The following is a 7,011-nucleotide window of genomic DNA, read 5'->3' on the forward strand; positions in this document are numbered from 1 at the left end:
TTTTTATTTTTATTCATATTTTTCTGACTGCTCTGGAATTCTGACATCTTTTCATAGAATTGCCAACCTCTGATGCTTCTTGTTCTGAGAAATACACATTCATAGATTTGCTCACTTATGCTATTTTTGCACTTAACATTATCTCTTGAATATTTTTCTCATAATATCCATGAACATTATAATGGATTTATAATATTCCATAATATGCTGTATATTGTTTAGCCATTGCTCTTTTATTAAGCCTTTATGTGGTTTCCAATTTTGACTAACTCTGATAAACATCCCTGTGCATACTTTCTTGTCTACAAGCATGCTTATTTCTTTTTGACTGTCTTGGGAGAACGACTGATTCAAAGGACATGAAACAATTTAAATCACTTAGTACATACTGCCAAATTGCTTCCCTGAAAGGTTTCCATTACATTACAGTTTCATTAAGAGTGCATACAAGTACTTATCTTGCCATATACTCATATTTTCCAAATCACCACCAATCTGAGGCATGAAAAGCTCTAGTTCATTTGTGCTTAAATTGCTCACTAGTGACACCTGAACCTATTTAACATAGATTAGAGATTTGTATTTCTTCTTTTGTAAATTATATCCTAGGTTCTCCAGGCTCTTTGTGCTACGTTGTTGATTTGCAAGAGCTCTTTACATAAATAGTATTTACTGATATTGCTTTCCATATCTGTGGCATATGGTGGTAGTTCTAATACTTGAGAAGATGGCAGTTGTTTGGAGCTTGTCTTTTGTAGGTGGCTAAGAACAGTGGATTGCAAGAATACCACTAGATAGCTGCAAAAGCAAGATAAGTAGCTGGAAGCAGTGGAGGAGTTTCAGGTAACACTTTCCAGCAGTAAAATAATTTTCGATGAGCTGCAAAGTGTCTGCCGGAAGAGCCGACTATTGCCTCTCAGCAGAGAGGTGCCAGGAATCCCCTCTGCTCCACATCTCAGCTCATTGCTTCATCTTACTCCTGTTCATACTTGACTGCATTAGGAAACTCTCATCGACTACGGAAGGCCCAAGGCCTTGGAGGGAAAGCAGGAATAATGATGAGTATTCAATAAATTCAAACTTTAAGACAAAGGCTGTAGGCAAACGCTGTATTTTCTTAATATCTGTTTTTAATGAGAGTTACAGATCATTCCATTTTATGTAGTTTCCAAATCAGATCTATTGTACCATAAACCTATTTGTAATTCCCAGAGGAGTCTTGAAAATATGTCAACAGTGCTCCTGTTTGCACTTAGGGCTGGACATGTATAAGGCTAATCATAGAACAATGTAACTGTCATGCTGCAAGGGCCACTGAAATCTCACCTGTCTCTGCTTCACTTCAGGGATTTTTGTCCCCATTCTCCTGAGACAGGAAAGTAGTCATTTAACCGATAACTGTTCGCTAAGTGGTTTCAGAATAGATAGCTTGTGCTAAATAGTGCTTGACACTTGATTTCTCTTCAAATCTTCAGCTGGGCAAATGTCTGCCCAGTCCCAAGCCTCTCTTTCTTGGATACCAGGTGCAGAACCTATATGCAAGTCTCCAGAAACTTTTAAAGGTTAGATGTTTCCTATAGGGCAATCAAAAGTAATTTTCACTACTTGTGTGCACGTCTTTCTGTGTTCCAGAGGGAAGATGTTTGTATGCCTTGAAAAGCTGGATGAAATACTATCTCATTTCTATGAGCCTGATTCACTCTGATCATGCTACTTTTATGTCATGGCTTCAAGTTCTTTATCTAATTACAGCATGTCCTCATGGGTGTCTATAGAGGGGGAGGGGTACTTTTTTTTTTATTTTCCTTATTTCTCTAAGAAAGAAAGGTGTGCTTTTCTTACTACAAGGCTGCAGTAACCAAAACAGCATGGTACTGGTACCAAAACAGATATATAGACCAATGGAACAAAACAGAGGCTTCAGAAATAACACCACACATCGACAACTATCTGATCTTTGACAGACCTGACAAAAACAAGCAATGGGGAAAGGATTCCCTATTTAATAAATGGTGTTGGGAAAACTGGCTAGCCATATGCAGAAAACTGAAACTGGACCTCTTCCTTACATACTTTCAGATTGTAAATGTAGTTATTTAAATTGTAAATTATAAAAGTACAAATTAAATTAAATTAAATTAAAGGTACAATGTACAATTTAAATTAAATTGTACAATTAAATTGTAAAGGTACAATTTACTTATAATAAAAGGCACAGATTTTAAATGTAGTTTGAAGTGTTTTGACAAATGCATGCATCTGTGTAACTACCGCTCCAACCAAGATCCAGAATATTTCTATCACCCTGTCACCTTCATGCTCATTCTAGTCAATTCATCTTAGTCCCTGACACCTTGCTTTCTATAACCGTATTTTAGTTTTGAATGTTCTAGAACCTCATAGAAATAGAATCACTCAGCATTAATTCTTTTGTACTTTGTTTCTTTTGCTCAATATAATGCTTCGAGAATTAATCTATGTTGTTGTATCAGCACTTCATTATTATTGTTATTATTGTATTTACATTAAAATATCACAGTTTGTTTATCCATTAAATTGTTGATAGGCATTTGGGTTGTTTCTAGTTTTTGCTTTTTATGTCATTTTATGGACATATATTTTATCAGGACATAAAATGCATTAACTATAAATAGAAAGACTAATGAGTAGGACTACTTTAAAAGTAAGAATTTCTGTTTATCTAAAGGTGTACTAAGACAGGGAAAGGCAAATTGCTGAGTGACAGACAATAACTGCAATACTACCAAGAATCCATAACCAGAATATACAAATAATTCCTACAACTCATTTCATTTATTTTAAGTAAATATCTAGTAGTATAATTCCTCTGCCTTAGTTAGATACATTTGCTTTTATTTAGAAAAATGAATAAAACTACTGAACCGTTTTCCCAAGCGTTTGTAGTGTTTTGTAGTCAGCAATGTATGAAAGTCCATGCTCCACCTCTTGGCCAACATTTGGTATTATCATCTTTAATTTTAACCATTCTAGTGAGTATAAAGTAGTATTATATTTTGGTTTTAATTTGCATTTTCCTGATAACTAAAGTGTTGAGCACCTTTTCATTGCTTACTAGCTATTCATATGTCTTCTTTTTTTGTATAAAACAGCATCTTCTTCATTTTGCATAGATTAATTTCAGAACAAAATAAAAAAAACCCACAATACACAACATCCAATCCTCTTGTCAACTTAGGGAGGAAATGGGGCTTGATGCCCTTGTCTCCTGCCTTACATACAAGGATGTGAGAGAAAAAAACACTAGGGATAATTGGAGTGAGGCAGCTGGGACAGGGCCACTCAAGGCTGTGGTGGGATCTCTGAGAACACTACACAGAGTGCACAAGGTTTCCAAGCGTGAACTCCTGATCTATTCCTTCCATGTGAGACACATCCTCATTGCCCTCAAATGGGGGGATCTCATCAGGAACGGTAGCAGTGGGTTCCTCTGCTGTCACTTCATCTTCATTGATACCTAGACCTAGCTTGATCATGCAGATGTAGTTGGAGTGGGTCTGTGGATCCTCAAGGAAGGAGGAGAAGAGCAGCTTGGTTTTCAACAGCAGCACCACCCGGTCATTGACAGCCTTTTCGTTCTTGTCTGCCTCAGCCTTCTCCACAATGGTGTGGTCACATTGATCTCTAGGTGCTCTTTGGCCATCATGTAACCCATCATAGAGTTGTCCCAAAGTGCCTGGGCTTTCATAATCTGCTCCATAATGGCTGTCAAGCCATAGATGGTAGTCACAATGCAGCAGGTGAAGACTCAAGTCTATTGGAAGCTGTCACCTTCTCAGCCTTCTTATCCAAGATTATTTTCATGAACTTGCAGAGGTTCTCAGGCTTCACCTTGAACTCTTCCATTTTCTTCTTCTCCTCCTCACCCTCAGGTAGCTCCAGACCCTCCTTGGTAACAGACGAGGCACTTCCCATCAAACTCCTTGAGCTGCTGCATGCAGTACTCATCAGTGGGGTTGGTCGTATACACTACCTCAAAGCCCCACTTCCGCACTCACTCCATGAAAGCAGAGCTGGCCACCTGTTCGTTGCTCTCACCAGTGATGTAGTAGGTGGATTTCCGTGTCTCCTTCATGCAAGAGACATATTCTAACAGAGATGTCATCCCATCTCCAGACTGGGAGCTGTGAAAGTGCAGCAGCTCAGACAGGTGTCGCCAGTTAGGGGAGTCCTCGGGGATTCCAAACATTAGATTTTTAGAGAATGCCTCATAGAATTTCTTGTAATTCTCTTTGTCTTCTGCCAACTCAGAGAAGAGCTCAAGGCACCACTTAACAATGTTTCTGTGAATGACTTTCAAGATTTTGCTCTCCTGGAGCATTTCTCAAATGTTCAGGGGTAGATCCTCAGAGTCAACCATACCACAGATAAAGTTGAGATCCTCTGGTATCAACTCATCACAGCTGTGCACGATGAACACATGAAGGACGTAGAGTTTGATGGTGTCTTTATTCTTATTGTTCTCAAAGAGGTCAAAAGGAGCCCGATAAGGGATGAACAACAATGCCCTGAATTCCAACTGACCTTCTATAGAGAATTGTTTGACTGCCAAGTGGTCTTCCCAGTCATTAGTGTGGCTGTTACAGAATTCTCCATACTCCTCCTGGGTGATGTAATCATGGTTTCTTGTCCAAATAGGCTTGGCCTTGTTTGGTTCTTCCTGATCAATGCATTTCTCTTTGATCTTCTCGGTTTTCTTTTAATTATCCTTACCACTGTCATCCTCATTTGAACCCACATTTTCATTCTTGGGTCTTTCCTCATTATCTTTATCTTCCTATTATTTCTTGCCTTTCTCTTCCTCTGCCTCATCATCACTGATTTCCTTCTCTCTTTCTTTCCTCAGATAGAGGGTGATGGGTTAGCCTATGAACTGTGAGTGCTTTTTCACTGCATCTTTGACTCGTCTCTCTTCTAAGTACTCTGTCTGGTTTTCTTTAAGGTGGAGGATCATTTTGGTACCCCTGCCATGGTCAGCACATACAGTGAAGGAACCCCCACCAGAAAACTCCCAGGCTCACTGTTCATCATCATTGTGCTTTGTGATCACAACCACTTTCTCTGCCACCAGATAAGCAGAATGAAAGCCAACACCAAATTGACAGACATGGAGATGTCTGCACCAGCCTGAAGAGCCTCCATAAATTCTTCAGTATCAGACTTGGCAATGGTTCCCAAATTATTTATGAAATTAACTTTGTCATGCCAATGCCTGTGTCCACCAAAGTCAGGGTGCATTCCTGAGGGTTGGGCATGATGTCAATTTTCAGCTCTTTATCACTGTCCAACTTGTAAGTGTCTGCCAGGCTCTCACAGAGAATCTTGTCCAAGGCATTAGAAGCATTAGAAATCAACTCTTGAAGGAAAAATCTGCTTGTTGGAATAGAAGATATTGATAATAAGAGACCTGAGTTGGGCAATTTCTGTCTGAAAGGCAAAAGTCTCACCTTCTCCTCTCCATGGTGTACTTCCTCAGGCATCTTGAAAAGCCTTACAAGTACTAGAGAGCAAGGTGGGTTGGGACTGTCCCACATGCATGGGGCACAAAGGCTGTGCAACAGTGACTTCGAGCCCATATTTCTTCCTTTGAAGTGAATTGTCTTTTCAAGTCTTTTGTACATTTTTCAAAATGAGGTTATTGTCTTTTTATTATTGAGTTTTAAGAGTTTCCTAATATACTCTGGATAAAAGTTATTTGTCAGATATTTGTGTTACAAATGTGTTGTGTTTTGCTATTTTCTTAATTTTGTCTTTTGATGAGCACACACTTATACACATACATGCAGTGGAATACTGTAATCTTAAAAAAAAATAAAATGCTGTCATTTACAGCAACGTGGATGCAACTGGAGGACATTATGCTAAGAGAAACCAGGAACCAAAAGACAAATAGTGTATGATCCCATTTATATGCAGAATCTAAAAAAGTCCCTCTGGTAGAAACAGAGTAGAAAGGTGGTTACCAAAGGCTGGGGGAAGGGAGAGAGATGGGGAAAGGGAAGATGTCCATCAAAGGATACAAAATTTCAATTAGACCAGAAGAATAAGTTTTAGTGATCTATTGTACTGCATGGTGGCCTCAGTTAATAATGTATTATAGATTTCAAAATTGCTAAAAGAATAGATTTTTAGTATTCCATGGTATATATGTGCCACATTTTCTTAATCCAGTCTATCATTGTTGGACATTTGGGTTGGTTCCAAGTCTTTGCTATTGTGAATAGTGCCGCAGTAAACATACGTGTGCATGTGTCTTTATAGCAGCATGATTTATAATCCTTTGGGTATACTATGCAGCCATAAAAAATGATGAGTTCATGTCCTTTGTAGAGATATGGATGAAGCTGGAAACCATCATTCTCAGCAAACTATCACAAGAAACCAAAACCAAACACTGCATGTTCTCACTCATAGGTGGGAATTGAACAATGAGAACACACGGATACAGGAAGGGGAACATCACACACCAGGGCCTATTGTGGGGTTGGGGGAGGCAGGAGGGATAGCATTAGGAGATATACCTAATGTTAAACGATGAGTTAATGGGTGCAGCACACCAACATGGCATATGTATACATATGTAACAAACCTGCACGTTGTGCACATGTACCCTAAAACTTAAAGTATAATAAAAAAATAGATTTTTAACTTTCTCACCACTAAAAGAAAGATAATTTGGCACTATGATGTGAATACCCCAAAAATGATGTGTTGCAAATTTGATTCCAGTGAAGTAGTGTTACAAGGTGAGGCCTAATGGGAGACATTCAGGTCATGAGGGTTCCACCCTCACAAATGAATTAATGCCCATTGTAAAAGGGCTTCAGGCTGCAAGTTCAGTCTCTTGCTCTCTCTTCTGTCATAAGATATGCAGCAAGAAGGCCTTCCCCAGATGCCAACCCCTCAATCTTGAACTTTCCAGCCTCCAGAACCATGAGCCAATAAATTTTCATTATAAATTAACCTACCTCA

At 38.9% G+C, this 7,011-nt stretch overlaps 1 pseudogene; it reads right to left on the reverse strand.

Annotated features, from left to right (window-relative positions):
• Positions 1-3,350: 3,350 nt before the first annotated feature.
• LOC129463713 (heat shock protein HSP 90-beta-like) lies at positions 3,351-5,519 on the reverse strand (annotated as a pseudogene).
• Positions 5,520-7,011: the final 1,492 nt, after the last annotated feature.

Source organism: Symphalangus syndactylus, chromosome 15, assembly GCF_028878055.3.
Source record: "Symphalangus syndactylus isolate Jambi chromosome 15, NHGRI_mSymSyn1-v2.1_pri, whole genome shotgun sequence".
NCBI lineage: Eukaryota > Metazoa > Chordata > Mammalia > Primates > Hylobatidae > Symphalangus > Symphalangus syndactylus.